Source organism: Notamacropus eugenii, chromosome 3, assembly GCF_028372415.1.
Source record: "Notamacropus eugenii isolate mMacEug1 chromosome 3, mMacEug1.pri_v2, whole genome shotgun sequence".
NCBI lineage: Eukaryota > Metazoa > Chordata > Mammalia > Diprotodontia > Macropodidae > Notamacropus > Notamacropus eugenii.
This window is the reverse complement of record NC_092874.1, coordinates 481,447,032-481,464,880: the sequence shown is the minus strand read 5'-3', so window position 1 is coordinate 481,464,880 and position 17,849 is coordinate 481,447,032. Positions and strand designations below refer to the sequence as shown.

Here is a 17,849-nt window from a genome sequence, read left to right as displayed (position 1 = left end):
AAATACAAGTAGATATATCAACTGTTCAAGGATATAAAATATTACTTCTATTCTGGATGGACTGAAAAGAATAAGGGGAAAATGTGACAATAAAAACTTCTAAAATATGTGTATAAACAATCAGCTTTCAGTTTAGAAAGAAAATGAACTGTGGCATAAATATAAAAATATAAATCACCTTGTGAAAGATGTAAGATGGTGCTTTGTACGTAAATAGATGGATGGATTTAAAGGACTGGGAAAGAAATTTAATTCATTACAAACTGGGGGGGGGGGGGGGTAGAAAATAAGTAAGAAGCAAAAAGCTCCAAAGGGAAAAGTGAGATAGAGGAGCATATTTGGAACTTGAGAATCGTGAGGCATTGCCAAGTTCCTGTAAACATGCACTCACTCTTCTTATACTAAGCAGATTAGCGACAATGTGACCCAGGCTTCTGTAGATTGTGACAGTTTGTTATTCATTTTTTCTGTTTAGTATATGAACACCTGTGGCATTTTTCTTTAACCTTATTGTTAAGTAAATGGATATGTTTAAAGTCTCCAAATGGCTCATTTGCATAAATGGAAGTATATCAGGGAAAAGGGATTACTATTTAGGATGATAGGTAGAAGGAATGTGTTTCCCCCCTCAATAGGATTACCCCTAAGACCCTGAGATAATTGATCAGTCCTTCTCTGGAGAACAGGCTGCAGACAGGGATCAAGCCAGTCCAGGGAGTGAACAAGAGTCCATCACAGCCAGATGAGAAGTGTGAGACCTCTAGTATGAGCACACTCTATGTAACTGATGTTCCATTACATTTCTTCACAGTCAGAAAGAATCCCAAGAATCCTGGGCAGTCTTGGGTACCACACTTTAAGAATGACATAGAATCATCTGCATTTCTATATATTACTAACAAAGCCCAAAAGTAAGACATAGAAAGAGAAATTCCATTTAAAGTTATTGTAGACATTATAAAGTATAGCAGGGAAGCAGAAAGCTGGGAAACAACGTTTACAACCAGTGACTCTGATAAAGGCCTTATTTCTAAAATGTATAGGGGAACTGAGTCAAATTTATAAAAATACAAGTCATTCCCCAAGTGATAAATGATCAAAGAATATGAAAAGGCAATTTTCAAATTAAGAAATTGAAGCTATCTATAGTCATATGAAAAAATGCTCTAAATCACTATTGATTAGAGAAATGCAAATCAAAACAACTCTGAGGTACCACATCACACTTACCAGATTGGCTAACAAGACAATACAGGAAGATGATAAATGTTGGAAAAGACGTGGGAAAGTTGAAACACTAATGCATGGCTGATGGAGTTGTGAACTGATCCAGTCATTCTGGAAAACAATTTGAAACTATTCCCAAAGGGGTATAAAAATGTTCATATCCTTTGACCCAGCAATACTATTACTAGGCCTGTATTCCGAAGAGATCATAAAATGGGAAAAGGACCCATATGTACAAAAATATTTATAGCAGCTCTTTTTGAGGTGGCCAAGAACTAGAAATGAAGGGGATGCCCCTCAGTAGGGGCATGGCTGAACAAGTTGTGGCATATGCATGTAGTACTATTGTGCTATAAGAAATGATGAGTAGGCAGACTTCAGAAAAACCTGGAAAGACTTGAATGAATTGATGGTGAGTGAAGTGAGCAGAACCAGGAGAACATTGTACATTGCACAGTAACGGCAACATTGTGTGATGACCAACTTGGACACTTCGCTCTTCTCAGCAATACCAGGATCTAAGACAACTCCAAAAGACTCAAGACAGAAGACGTTGTCCACATCTAGAAAAGAACTATGGAGTCTGAATGCAGATGGAAGCAGACCATTTGCTCTCTTTTTTGTTTCTTCTTTGTCATGGTTCTTCCCATTGGCTCTGATTCTTCTTTACAACATGACTAATGTGAAAATATGTATAATATGAAGTGGAGCCTTTATCAGACTGCACACAGTCTTGGAGAGGAAGGATGGGAGGGAGGGGGAGAAAATTTGGAACCCAAAATCTTATGGAAGTGAACGTTGAAAACTAAAAATAAATTTAAAAAAGAATGACATGGACAAGCTTAACATGTATCCAAAGGGAAAAATGAGAAAGGCAAGCGGTCTCAAAATTGCACTAGGTAAAAAGTGATATATACTAGTTGTATGATTGTGAAAAAGTCACTTAAGGTTTCAGTACCCACAGGTAACTGTCTAAGATTGAGTTTCAGGAGAGTGTCCCTGCCTACTCTCTAAAAGTTTAAGTTTGAGATGAGGTGCTGAACTTCACTAGGTAAGGAAGTTCCTCAGACCCATGAAGTCACAAGTCCAGACCCCCTGTGCTCCCTCCGCCCCCCCGAAGAAAAAAACAGTCTGAGAAAGTTCCTTTGAATCAGCCTGAGAAAGTTATGAAAGAACGTGTCCCTTGCCATTGGTGAGAATTACAAACGCCGTGTCATGTCAGTGGAACATCGGCTGCTTGTCAGTTCTGCAGATGCATATTTTATTTATAGTGACTGGTAAAGTCATCTCCTAGCCAAGGAATACAAAAGGCTCCCCACTTTTAAAAAGGAGAGGGTAGACACAAAGCAGCTGAAAGATGTGCACTGAGAGAACGAACAGGATCCTCTGAACCGGGAGGTTTTCCAAGCAGCATGTCAGCTACTCTTGTCTACAAAGAGGACACTTTCAGGGCAAGACATATTCATGTTCAAGAGGAGCTCATTTATCATCACTGGACTTACATGAGTGTCCCTGAGGGCTCCAGGCAGCAAAGGGAAGTGAGTATCCACACAACCCCGGAGCAAGGGACAAATGGTCAATAGGCCGTGTGGGGTTGGGACTGAACCATTCCTCAAAAAAGCTTTTTCTATGCCATGGAAAACAAAGCTGTTATTGGAAATAGGAAAAAACATAAAAGCAAAACGGCTCCCCACACTCATGTTAGAAGCCAAGTTTTGGGGCCCCTACGTGTGTAACTCCGGGAGGGCTCTGCTCCTTGATGCCATCAACTCCATCAGCTATGTGTGAAGAATCCCAGCATTTCACTGGTCTCCATGGAGACATTTATCATTTGGTATTGAAACTAGATCTCTTGATCTACGATTGATAGGGAATCATTTCCTTTATCTCCATTGAAAAGCAGTGTGAAACCTATTTCCATTAACCAAAAAAATTAAAAAGTCATTTTTAAACCACCAATGAAAACGAAATTTCTAGGTTAAGATGAAAAACCAACAACACCAGGTCTCATCTCAGAGGTACGTAGACAGGGGGCCACCTGGGAGCCCTGGAAACTACGAGATGTCCTAGTTAGCTGCAACTGACTTAGACCCTTTTACCCGTGTCCAGTGGAAGCAAAAAAAAGCATTTAGGAAGCTTTTCTATGTGTCAAGCATTGTACCAAAAGCTAGGGATATAGATACGAAAGCAAAAACAGCCTCAGTGAACAACAATGAGGATGAGGATGACAATGATGAAGATGATGAGGATGGAGATATCATGATGATAACAATGACAAGGATGATAAAGACCTGTGTAGCTACTATGTGCCAGGCCCTCTGCTAAGCATTTTCAAACATTATCTCATTTGATCCTCTCAACTTTGTTATCCCCATTTTACAGCTGAAGAAACTAAGCAAACAGAGGTTAAATAACTTGCCCACAGTCACATTGCTAGGACAGGTGGACTCAAATTTGAACTCAAGTCTTCTCAATTCCAGGTGCAGCACTCTCCCCACTGTGCAACCTAGCTGCTCAGAGAGCTACTGTGCCTCCCATACTCACTGGGAATCAATCTGAGTAAGTCGGATGGTCAGCATCTGAGTAAGAATGAGGTAACCGCAACAGACTTAGGCACAACCAGAACACAAGAAAAAATTCAAGAGGAAAACCCTGAAGGTAGAAAAAACATTATTTTTTCTATTGTCATTTTTGCACAAAAATATGAAAGCTATAAGGGGTCAATAACCCTCTGTCCTATCTGAGTTACTATAGTTAAGTATTTTGGCATTTCCATGGTCTCATTTACATAGCTTCCTCTTCCTATCAGTGCAGGTCACAACTCATCAAAGCTTTTCCTTCCTTTATGATTTATCTCCCTAGTCTGACCCCTGTACTAGGTTAGAAGAGCTCTCCAAAGTGCTGGAGACCATTTTCTAGGTTATCATGGGGGTGCTGAATTTCTTTTGGCCACAGCATTTGTCAAAAGCCACCTACTAAGATGGGCAGCTAGGTGGCACCGTGGGTAGGTTGTGGGGCCTGGAGTTAGGAAGACATCTTCCTGAGTTCAAATCTGGCCTCAGATGCCTGCCAACTGCGTTACTCTGGGCAAGTCACTTCATCCTGTTTGTCTTGGTTTCCTCATCTGCAAAATGAACTGGAGAGAAAATGGAAACCATCCCCGTATCTTTGCCAAGAAAACCTCCAACGGGGTCACAAAGGGTAGGACATGACTGAGATGACTGAACAACAACCTACCAAGATGGAGAGGACTTACAATTTGCATGGTAGCAAGAGGCTCCCCCCACACTGAAAAAAATACAGAAACTGCAGATTCTTGAAGCACTGAAGTATCATACAGAAAATAAAGCTTTGTCTTTTTCCTGATTAATACCGTCTTAGATCCATAAGTTACCTGTACTCAACAGCTTTAGATTTTAATATGCCATTTACTTGGTTCCTACAGGTACTCTTTCTATATGCAAATACATTTCAGTAATGATTTATAATTTTTTCAATTATGAATTGAATTTTGCTAATTTATTCCACCTGACCATGGTTAACATTTTGCTAGAAATATACCTTACTTTTCAATCTTCCGACCTGCAGCAGATGGTTCTTTCTTAGCACTGTATAGGGGAGGAGATGGATTAATTAACTACCTAACTTCAAGTGCTCATTACCATACAAATGAGAGGTGATTAACAGGAAAGAAGGGGAGCTTCTCCCTCCAGTGTAAGGCATCAATCAGTTCTTGGAAATTAAATCCTTGCAGAAATCACAAACTTTTTTCTCACTAAATTGTGCCCACTGATTCTAGTTTCTTGAGCAGCCACTTCAGCATTCAGTGGTGAGGCCAGAGGAACTCTCATGAGGAATGCCTGATCCACTGACAGGGTTCACTTACAAAATCCAAGGAAAGATCCATGAAGTACTGACCTGCTTGCAGATTCTACACTCTGTCAGAGGAATACAACAGAGAAATCATTGCAGAGAAAGGATTACTAGCTCTCTAAATTCAGACATCTCAGCTTCAGGTTCCTTCTTCTAAGGTATGGCACAGTGGGAAAAGGCCTGGGTTTAGAGCCAAAAGACTTGAATTCAAATTCCACCTTTAAAGCAAATGGCAATCTCTGTGGACTTCAGCTTCCTTACCTATAAAATTAAGGGGCTGGACTGAATAAGTCAGTCAGTCAATAAGCATTTTTCTAAGACCTACTGTATGCCAGGCACTGTGCACATTCCTGAGATACAAAGGCCAAAAAAACCCAATCTCTGCCTCCAAGGAGCTTCCAGTCCATTGGGGAGGCAACTATGAAGAAACAAGATATAGACAAGATTGATGGGAGATAATCAGCAGGGGAAAGAAAGGAGCATAAAGGGGGCTTGGGAAAGGCTTCTTGTAGGAGGAGGGATCTGAAGTGGGATTTCAAAGAATCTAGGTAGATTAGGAGGTAGAGAACAGGGGAAGAGAGAGGGGGAGGGGTGGGGAGAGAGACAGAGAGGCAGAGAGATGGGGGAGGGCAGTTTGTGGGACAGCCAGTAAAAAGTCCCAGAGTTAGGAGATGCAGGGTCATGTAGGAGGAACAGCAAAGAGACCAGTGCAAAGGTAGGAAGAAGTCAAATTCTAAAGGGATTTGAACAACAGAGGACTTCATATTTTATCCTGGAGCTAATAGGGAGCCACTGGAGTTTACTGAAGGGATGGCAAGGGATAGTCAGACCTGTGCTTTAGGAAGACTGATCTGACAGCTAAGTAGAGAATGGACAAGAGGGAGGGAAACCAAACAGAAGGATATAACATAGGAAGGAAAGAAGGAAAGAAGGAAGGAAGGAAGGAAGGAAGGAAGGAAGGAAGGAAGGAAGGAAGGAAGGAAGGAAGGAAGGAAGGAAGGAGGGAGCGAGGGAGGAGGAAAGGAGGAAACAAGCATTTATTAAGCATCAGTGCTAGTGCCTACTATGCAAAGTGCTATATAAATATAATTTCATTTGATTCTGATAACAACCCTGGGAGGTAGGTACTCTTATTATCCCCATTTTATAGTTGACAAAGCCAAGGCAAACAGAGGTTAAGTAACTTTCCCATGGTCACACAGCCAGTAAATGTCTGAGACTGTATTTGAACTCAGGTCTTTCAGACTCCAAGTCCAACAGTCTATCGATTCACCATGTAACTGCCAAATAAAAAGAGAAAGAGGGAGAAGAGAAGAGGGCACAGGATAGAGACTTGGGGGACCCTCAGAGCTAGCAGGTTTTACCAGGATAAAGATTCAGCAAGAGAGACTGGGAAGGAGCAGTCAGAGAGGGAGGAGGAGAACCAGGACCAAGCAGTGTCTCAGAACTCCAGAAGAAGAAAATTTCAAGGAGAGTGACCAACAGGCTGCAGAGGAGTCAAGGAGAATGAGGATTGAGAAAAGACCATTGGATTTGGCATCTAAGAGACCACTGGTAACTTCAGAGAGAGCCATTTACATTGAATGATGAGGTCAGAAGAAATGAGGAATTAAGGAAAGGAAGTGGATTGTAGCTGGCCTCCAATGTAGAATGACCTCCAAGTATCCTGTCAGCTCTCGATCTAAGACCCTATTAACCAGTTAATCTTGTAAAAAATGATGTTATTTTGGAGACATTTTTGATACAAGCTCATTTTGGACATGAGCTAACAGATCTTCCTCACACATGGAAAGATCATTTCCTGGGGCACTCACAAGGTTTCTTTTAACCCTTAAGTGGCTACTCAGGCCAGTCCTTCCAATGAGGTTCTGGGTGTCCAATGGCATATCGGGATTTTTAAGGAAGAGCTGGGCACTGGCCCTTCCAGTTCCATTGGAACTTCAACTGTATTATCCCATAGAAACAATGTTCATGATGTTGGCTCCATTTTCAGGCTAGTCCCTCAATAGCTATTCAGCCCATGATGCAACTGAAATGCTCACTGCACGGATGCAATGAAAACCTACAAAAAACATACGGTTGCAATGCTCGCAATTAGACCAGAAACACAATGAAATTGAATAAGAAATAATTTGTTTCTTAAATTTCTCTCAAATGTGAGTGCTTGAGGGAAAGTAGCTTGAGAGGAGGGCAAGGAAATTGGAGGAGACTTTTGTGGAAACTCGAAAGGGGACTTCTGGGCACTTCTGAGGTTTTCTTGGTTGATGGCAGCAGCTCCAGGCATGTATCTAATTTCACTTTGAAACATATGGCTTTTCTTTTCCATTATCCAAGCTTCTTGAAGCCCTGCTCTTAGGCTCATCAGCCATGGTTAGGGTTGTCTCAGGGCTCACACATGGAACAAAGAGAGGGGAAGAGAGAGCCTTCTGAGGTAGCTTGACAAGAGTGAGAAAGAGAGAAGGAGGATAAAGGGGATATGTGTGTGAGAAAAATTACTGACTTGGAGCTGGAAGGGTACTTAGAGGTCAAGTCCAGCTCCCCCATTTCACAGATGAGGAAATGGAGACCCAACGCTACTTTGGTAGCAAGTAGCAGCAAAGCCAGAATTTTACTTAGCACCTCTGACTCCAAAGCCACCAAAATTCATTCCTGGAAAGAAGTTAACCAAGGTGCAAAATGTAAAAGACAGGGGAGAAAAAAGTTGTGGATAGGAAAGGGAGAAGAAAGAAGAGACTAAGTCACACCGCCCCCTTGTTAAAAATGAGATGCTGCCACCAGCATCCGTTCCTTCGATGTGAAGTCCCTGCCTCAGAATTGAGCTCCTGGCAGCATGACTGGCATCAGGAGCAGTGAGTACATGGAGGGGCTGCTCACTCCAAAGTTACCAAAGATCTCTGAATCCCCAAATGTCATGGTCTTTTCTTAAAGCTTGTCCTTCCTGAGCCCCTGGGGGCCTCTGACTGTTGATCATCCTAGGATGCTGGGATGCTGTCTTCTCTCGAGGTTTTCAGAATACTGCACTCTCCTGGTTCTCCTCCAACCTCTCTGACCACTTCTCCTTTGCTGGATCTTTACCCAGGTCACTCCCACCAACCATGGGCATCCCCCAAGGATCTCTCCTGGGCCTTCCTCTCTTATCTCTTTCTACTCTTTCACTTCGTGATTTCTTCACCTTCTGTGGGTTCAATAATTTTCTCTTTGTAAATGACTCCCATATCAAAGCTGTTCTTGCTGTCGCTATTTGCCCTTCTTGGTCAAAGAGGACTAATGACATCAGGACTGGAGTCTTGACTTGGGCATGAACTGGATGGAAGTGAGACAGAGTCCCACAGAGTCATCGGCCTCACTCTCTCTTCCAGGGTGATCCAAGTCCAGTGGCAGGGACAAGAATGGCCTTCTATGCAGTGAATGACCTTGGGATCTTCTTCATATGACCAAGCTCTAAGCACTCCACAGTGCCTGCTTTAGTCACCTTCATGGTACTGGAACAAATTATTCTCATCTACCCAGTTCACCAGGAGAGGTCTTCACATGCTTGGGGTAGACAGCCCCCTAATTTAAAAATGAGTTTGAGGCCTGTCAGTTACCCTCAACCTGGATTAGCTCACCTGCTGAGATAATTTAATTGGCGTGTGACTGCCACACATGCTACAGCTTCTTGAAGCCACAGGGGACCCCAGATCAACACATCCAGCCTGAACTTCTCTCCTGACCTCCAGTCTCCCATCATTAGCTGCTTCTTAGACATCTCAAACTGGGCATCTCATGGGCATCTCCAACTCAACATGTCAAACAGAACTCATTGTCTCTTCCCCCAAACTCTCTCCTCTTCTCAATTTCCCTATTGCTGTCCAGGTACCACCATCCCATCAGCCACCCAGGCCCATCTTGACATCACCCTCTACTCCCTCTCACATACTCTCCACAAATTAAATCAACTGTGATGTCATTTCTACCTTCACAACAGTCTTCATATATATATAATTATATGTACATACATACATACATATATAATTTCCTTTTTTTCAAGTCACACCACTAACCACCCTACTACAGACCCTTATTAACTCCACCCCTTATCGAATATCGCAATACCTTGTACCTCCTCTCAGCCCCAAGTCTGTTCTTACTCTCATCCATCCAACCCTGACCTGCCAAAATGATATCTCCAAGCATAAGTTTGACCATATCACCCCCTACTTACTAATTTAAGTGGCTCCCGATTACCTTTAGGATGAAATATAAAATCCCCTGGCTTTTCAGGCCTTCCCAACCCGCCTCTGTCCTCCCTGGTCAGACTCTTACACTTTATAGCATGCCATGATGGTCAATGCCTTCTTGCTGCACAAATTCTCCTCAACTCAGCCTCCTGACTTTCATAGCTTCCTTCAAAACTTCGCTCACATCCCACCTTCTTCAAAAGTCTTCCTCATGCCCACCTCCATCCCATAGGAGGGCTGGGAGGGCTTTCTCTCTGAGAGTAATCTCCATTTACAACAGCTCAATCTTGTTGAGATGTAGCATGGCTATTTGCACATTATCTCCCCTATTAAAATAGGAGCTCCCTGAGGGCAGGCATGCTGCTTCTTTGGGTCTCTCTTTGTATCTCCAGCACTTAGCACTGTGCATGGCACACAGGAAGACTGTGCTCATCGACTGCCTGAGTGGATATAAGGTGGGTAGGCAACGGGCCCCACATATGCTGAGGGAATGCACAATCTGGCTCTTCTAGCTGCCTCCTTTCTAATACTCCCAGGGGTTACTAACCCTCCCCATGTTTGGGCAAAGCTATGAGAACCACAGTGGTACAAATGAGTAAATGGTTGTGACATTTTTAGCTCTTAGTTAAAAGTAGGTATCATATCATAGAAGATACAGCCATGAGCTTGGAGTCCAAGAAATCTAGTTACCTTCTAGCTAAGTGACCTTGAGCAAATGGTTTAACCTTTCTCTCATCCTCTATTTCTTCACCTGTAAAATGGAAATAAAAGTAGCATTGACCTCACAGGATTGTTATAAGGCTCAAATTCGATAATAAATTTAAAGTCTGCAAAACTTGAATCTCCATATAAACATAAAGGATTAGTAGTAGTGTTAATAATAATTCAGAATTAGAGCTGTTATTGTCATAGGGCATTATTACTAATTCACTTCAATCCTTTGAGGCAATAGATTTTCTAGGCTCAGACGTGCTTTTAAAATCTTGGATGAGAGCTTGCTACGAGTCCCCTCCCCCAAGCTGCCGAAATCTACCCTGTCCTGACCTCTGCTGTTCAACGATCACCTAGGCATTATCACCAAACACAGTTGCACTTTAACATTTCAATGACTCCATGAGTTCATTCAAGGGAGCATTCCTCTTATTACTGTAGAGGACAGGTCACCCCCTCATGTGCTTCTGCATTCTCCAACATGTACTCCATAGGAGGCTAGAGGCCATCCTTTGGGTCTCTTAAATGCTGGGGCAGCTTCACTGAGGCCATACATCCATTAACTTTGCACTTGTGACATGACCAGCTCACCTGCTTTCCTGAGCATCCGCTTTGCACATGACAGACACCTGTTACGCCATTTCCTATATGGCTGCAGAAACCTATCTAGCCATCCATATTGGTTACAGGGCAAGAACTATGAACAGTGTTCTCTAGGCAATTTTGTGATTCACGATGTAAAAATAATAGATTAAAACCAGTTTATGTGAGTAGGGAAGGAAACACTGGGCCTGAGGGCGAACATTTGTGGGGGTAAAAACTCCAGAAATTTTCCAAACACCCAGGGAACCTGGCTCCTGTTTGATGGAGAGCCCAGGACATGGCAAAAAAAGTTCTGTTTCCCATTTGAACTAATAATTCTTCCTAAGTACTAAGCTCAGGTGTTTCTGTGTGGCTGAAGGAGCAAACGTCACCAAGCTAATTGTCCCTAACTTTAAAATCAGTCAATGTTTTCAAATTATTGAGTTTTTATGACCTTTCAAAGTTGGTGCCCCAGGACAAAGTTTCCTACTCACCCACCCTTTTTACAGCTCCACACACAGGCAAACATGAGAAATGTGCTGTAACGGAGCTGTGCTGAGCCTCCTCTGGTTTCCTGCAAAATCAATTCCTCAGAGACTGTGCTATTCTGAATTCACAAACACACAGCACCACTGGGAGAACTCCAGTGTTACAAAGATAGGCTTCTGTGGCAGGGATCCATTATGACTTCCCAAATGGGATCTAATGATCCTTCCTCCCCTTCGGTACTAGGCTGGGCTCACCGCCTATCTATAGAGCCTGTCCCAAATGGGTGGACTGATACACTGAGTCCATGGGGCCACCAATCATCTGACCATATGCCAAAGCCTAGAACAGAGGAATTCTTCATTTGCTTGTTAGGATTTTTTCTCTATGAATTACTAGGAGAAGCAAGGAGGGGAAGGGGAAAGGGGGAGGAGGAAGAAGAGGAGGAGAAGAAAGAGGTAGAGGAGGAGGAGAAGGGGGGAGAATAGTATAATGATAATAGACAGCATTTATATGGCGTTTGAAAGATTGCAGAGTGCGTTATTTATGTCATTAACCCCGTCCAAAGAAAAGGAATGGAGGCTCTCCATGTCAGTCACCAAACATGCTTACTTCCTTATCCTTCTAAAAGACTTTATGAACTGCTAAGAATAAATAATGGCCATCAATTCTGTAGCCCTTCAGGGCGTACAAAACACTTTACATGTGTCATCTCACTTGATCCTCATAACTATAAGGTAAATGCTCTTATGCCCATTTTACAGATGAGGAAACTGAGGCTGTGAGAGGTTAAGTGGCTTGCCAAGTTTTCTAGGAGGTATTTAATAACTATCTGTTCATGTGCATTAGTGTCACCCCTTTACTCAGCAAAATCCTGTAGCTCCCTACTATCTCTGGGTTGAAACACAAACTTGTCTGTTTTTTACAGCCCTTCCCAAACTGGCCCCTGGCCCCCTTTCCGGACTTCCTTCCCCATATTCTAGTCCACCCAAACGTCTCCTGTCTCCCCGCTCTTTGGCCGGGCTACACCACATGCCTGAAGCTCACGGCTGTGTCATCTCCATCCCCTGGCATCTCTCACTTCCTCCCAAAGTCCACTGAAAGACTGTCGCCTAGCCCGGCTTGCTTTCTGGGCCAGCAGATTCCTTCCTCAAACTGCCTCATGGTGCTTTGTGTACCTTTCTCTTTATACTTTTAGACACAGGTGCCACCTTCACCCAACAAAACAGAGGTCCTTTGAGAACAGAGATTCTTCCATTTCTTTGTATCTATATGCCCTTCACCTAGGACAGAGCTTAGCACATGGGAGACACCTAATATATGCTTGTTGATTGAGGGCTTAATCTTATTCAATTAACAATTCTTATGGACAAATGTACACTTTTTAAAGGCCAGGGGAAGGGGGAAGGCAGAGGTCGAGAACTAGATTTATTCTCACGGGACCTGGGTTCAAACTCACTTCTGGAATTTGGACTTCCTTGTAGGGCCTTCAAAGTGCCCTAAAGAGTATCTGGAGGGGGTCAATAAGTGTTTTGTCAGTTTGGAAAAGTCTCTGGTCCATTTTTAAAAAGAGGAAAAGAACCTCGGAGCTGGAGCCTCTGGACCTGCAGCCTCTGGCCCTGCCATCAAACCCAAGCTCCACTACTTTGTTCGCAGTGTGACCTCAGCCAAGTTACTTCAGGTCTTTGGGCTATGTGCAATGAAAGGGTTAATGAGGGTGGGCTCCCCCCCAGCTCCTTCCTCCTCCTCCCTCCTGAGCACTGACTGTCACAACGGGATGGAGGCGCCCCTCCTACACTCAGTTTTTGAAAGTGCCCTGCGGGCTGCATCATATGGCTATGGTTAGGGTGAGCATGGATGTTTTATTGAACAACACAGTAAACAGCGACACAAAGCATGCATAAATTGTTAGTGTATCCTGCTACTTATGTCAGAAGTCAGGGCAGGGGGAGGGGCTGGGGGGGCTGCATTTCATCAAAACTGCATCTTTAGATACAAAATGAGCAGAATTCCACTGAATGCAAACTGGAGACGTTCTCTCCCTGCCCATCTCTGGTTTACCAACATGATGAGGGGAGAGGAAGGGAAAGAGGGAGGGAGGGAAGGGAGGAGGGAGGGAAAGAAGGAAGGAGAGAGGGAGGGAGGGAAGGAGGGAGGGAAGGAAGGAAGGAGGAAAAGAAGGAAGGAAGGAGGAAAAGAAGGAAAGAAGGAGGGAGGGAAAGAAGGAAGGAGGGAGGGAGAGAGGGAAGGAAGGAAGGAAGGAGGGAGGGAAGGAAGGAGGGAAGGAAGGAGAGAAGGAAGGAGGGAGGGAGGAGGGAGGGAAGGAAGGAGGGAAGGAAGGAGAGAAGGAAGGAGGGAGGGAGGACATATTAATTGCTTATTATGTGCTAAGTGCTTTACACACAATTTCATTTGATAACTTTGTAATTTGATAAATTGCGAAGGAGAAAATACTGGATTTAGAGGCACAGGATCTGGATTCAAGTCCTAGCTTTTTAAATGACTTTTTGTGTCCCTTTTGGCAGGTCATTGCTCCTTTCTGGGCCTCGGTTTTTTAATCGATAAAATGGATGAGCTCTGAGGTCCCTTCCAGTTCTGAATCTCCAACTCTAGAAATCCTCCCTGAAGTCTAAACCAGAATAGTTTAAATCCTTAAAAACAGTCTTTCTGAAAGTTCTTAAAATGAAATGTGAGTGCAATGTGTCATGAAACTAGGTCATCTACTCATTTACCCATTTGTTCATTTATTCACTTAATAAGCATTTAAGTACCTACTGCATACCACGTGCTGATCATTTCACCAATACTGGAGAATAGTGAGTCAAAGATTCAAGTCAGCAAGTATTTATTAAGCACCTAAGAGGAAGCATCAGGTGGTGGCCAGAGCTCTGACTTCTGAATCTGGAAGGTCTGGGTGCAAGGCTTACCTCTGACACGCGTGGCCCTCAGCAAGTCATTAAGCTGTTACTGCCCTCAAACTGTTCTCTAAAAGCTTCCTAAGAGTTACTGATTTGTATGGGCACAGAGAATTTTCTCACTGGGAGTTACACAATGCCAAGGAAATTGCAGGTTTGGTTTTAAAAAAATGTTCCAGAGGAGAAGCACTATGTTGTAGTGCAGAGAGACCTCAGTAAGGTTCTCTAAGATTAGATAGATAGATAGATAGACAGATAGATAGATAGATAGATAGATAGATAGATAGATAGATAGATAGATAGATAGATAGATCTATATCAGTTATATGACCTTGGTCAAGTCACTTAACTCCAGGCAGTTCTCTAGGGCAATTCTGCTTCAGGGATGAGAGTTTCCACGCTGGGACGTCTAGATATTACCACACCCCACTTCCAAGAAAATGTGTCAGTCACTGCATTTCTCACTATGGATAAGAAGATAAAAATTAAACCCGTCCCTGCCGTTGGGGACAGTCCATACTTTGCCCATTTGGGGCAAGTGAGCCAAGATAGCAAGACCAAAGGGGAAGACTGAACTCATCTCCTGTGGAAGCACATAATCCATGTCTCCATCTTGGCCCAGATTCCTCTTGCTCCCCTCCTGCTTCGATGAGCAGCCATGGAGCTGATGTGGACCAGAATTTGGGCCAGCCCGGCTGACTCACAGGAGACCAAAGGGTTCCTTGCATTTTCCAACTATAACCAAGAGCAAGGGCCACCAGAAATGCCAATTCTGCAAGCCACCCAGCTCCGGGCCAACACTGTGATTCCCCCATCCCCCCCCCCTCATCATTCCCATTAAATTGAATAGAGTTCTGAGACTTAAATAAACTCAGACATTCCAATGTCTGGATTTTTCTCTCCCCAAAGTTAGCAAATGTTTAAAAAAAAAAAAAAGAACGAAAGAAAACAATTCACCATAAAGGAAAAATCCCCAAAGAATGGAAAAAGTAAATTTACAAATTGAGAGGCTAGAAGCTAAATAGATAAATCAATCAATAAATCTCTCAATTCAAGCAAACAGCCTCTTTCTTAGAAGTTCATAGGAGTTAGAGCTGCAGGGATGGCAGAGAGCTCCCTCTTCCAGCCAGGAGCATTCCAAAGTCAGAATTTAAAGCAAGGGGAAAATGGGAGTGTAGAGGGCTGACTTTCAGGGAAAGAGCAGCAGAGTGGAACAAGCCCTAGACAGGAGGACTGCAAACCTCTCTTAGGTTCAAGAGCCCATTCCTTTACTCGCCAGCAGGGAGGTTATGGAAAATTCACTCCTCCCATCCCCAGCCTCAGTTTCCCCAGGTGAAGACTGAAGAGGAAAGTCTCAAAGGTCCCTTCCCTCACTAGAATTTTATGGCATAGGATGATTTCGATGTAACAAATAAGGCAGGTAGGATTCATACCAGGACTACAGGGCTGGTTCAATATTAGGAAAACTATTAGCATTATTGACCACATCAACAACAAAGCTAACAAAAACCACATGATTATCTCAATAGATGCAGAAAAAGCTTTTGACAAAATACAACATCCATTCCTACTAAAAACATTGGAGAACGTAGGAATAAAGGGAACTTTCCATAAAATAATAAGCAGTATCTATCTAAAACCTTCAGCAAGCATTATATGCAATGGGGATAAGCTAGATGCATTCCCAATAAGATCAGGGGTGAAACAAGGTTGTCCATTATCACCACTATTATTCAATATGGTACTAGAAATGTTAGCTGTAGCAATTAGACAAGATAAAGATATTCAAGGAATTAGAATAGCCAAAGAAGAAACTAAGTTATCTCTCTTTGCAGATGATATGATGATTTACCTAGAGAATCCCAGAGATTCAAGTAAAAAATTACTTGAATTAATAAACAACTTTGGCAAAGTTGCAGGGTACAAAATAAACCCACACAAATCCTCTGCATTCCTATATATTAGCAACAAAGTTCAACAGCAAGAGATAGAAAGAGAAATCCCATTTAAAGTTAGGGTAGACAGTATAAAATACTTAGGAGTCTACCTGCCAAAACAAACCCAGGGATTATATGAACACAATTACAAGACACTTTTTGCACAAATAAAGTCAGATTTAAGTAAGTGGAAAAACATTAGTTGCTCATGGGTAGGCCGTGCTAATATAATAAAAATGACAATTCTACCCAAATTAATATACTTATTTAGTGCCATACCAATTAAACTATCAGACAATTACTTTCTAGAGCTGGATAAAATAATATCAAAATTCATTTGGAAAAACAAAAGGTCCAGAATATCAAAGGGACTAATGAAAAGAAATGCTTGGGAAGGTGGCCTAGCGCTACCAGACCTTAAACTGTACTATAAAGCAGCAATTATCAAAACCACTTGGTATTGGCTAAGAAACAGAGAGGTAGACAAGTGGAATAGACTTGGCACTCAAGATGCAGTAGGCAAGGAATATAGCAACCTTCTGTTTGATAAACCCAAGGACCCCAGCTTCTGGGATAAGAACTCATTGTTTGACAAAAATTGCTGGGAAAACTGGATAACAGTGTGGCGGAAATTAGGCATAGACCCATACCTGACACCGTACACAAGAATAAAGTCCAAATGGGTACATGATTTAGGTATAAAGATTGATACCATGAATAAACTGGAGAAGCAAGGAATAGTGTATTTATCAGATCTATGGAGAAGGGAAGAATTCTTTACTAAAGAAGAGATAGAATGCATTATGAAATGCAAAATGGATAACTGTGAGTACATTAAACTGAGAAGTTTTTGCACAACCAAACCCAATGCAACCAAAATCCGGAGGGAGGTAGTAAATTGGGAAAAAATTTTTACAGCTAAGCTCGGGGATAAAGGCCTCATTTCTAGAATATATAGAGAACTGAACCAAATGTATAATCATACAAGTCATTCCCCAATTGATAAATGGTCAAAGGATATGAACAGGCAATTTTCAGAGGAAGAAATTAAAGCTATCTATAATCATATGAAAAAATGCTCTAAATCACTATTGGTTAGAGAGATGCAAATCAAAACAACTCTGAGGTACCACATCACACCTATAAGATTGGCAAACATGACAGAACAAGAAAATGATAAATGCTGGAGAGGATGTGGGAGAGTTGGAACACTAATTCATTGTTGGTGGAGCTGTGAGCGCATCCAACCATTCTGGAGAGCAATTTGGAACTATGCCCAAAGGGCTACAAAAATGTGCATACCCTTTGACCCAGCAATATCGCTACTAGGACTATATCCCCAAGAGATCATAAAAATGGGAAAGGGTCCCACATGTACAAAAATATTTATAGCAGCACTCTATGTAGTTGCCAAAAACTGGAAGTCAAGGGGATGTCCATCAATTGGGGAATGGCTGAATAAATTATGGTATATGAATGTAATGGAGTACTATTGTGCCATAAGAAATGATGAACAAGAAGACTTCAGAGAGGCCTGGAAGGACTTATATGACCTGATGCTGAGTGAAAGGAGCAGAACCAGGAGAACTTTATGCACAGCAACAACCACAGTGTGTGAGAGTTTTTTCTGGTAGACTTAGATTTTTGTAATAACACAAGAACTTCTGAAAAAAAAAAAAATCCCAATGGTGGACCTCAAGGCAAAAAGCCTTCCACACTCAGAGAGAGAAATATGGAAGTCACTCACATAATGTAGCAGATCATGTTTGTGTATGTGTATCTGTTTGTGTATCATGTTCTGATTTGTTATACGGATTCTTTCATTTATCTTAGTCTGACTACACAGCATGACGATAGTGAAAACATACTCAATAGGAAAGTATATGTAGAATCTATAC

The 17,849-nt window shown here is 42.4% G+C and overlaps 1 protein-coding gene across 4 annotated transcripts in view; it reads right to left on the bottom strand.

Annotated features, from left to right (window-relative positions):
- SUGCT (succinyl-CoA:glutarate-CoA transferase) overlaps positions 1-17,849 on the bottom strand; it is a 634,978-nt gene that overhangs the window by 374,507 nt on the left and 242,622 nt on the right. The window lies entirely within an intron of this gene.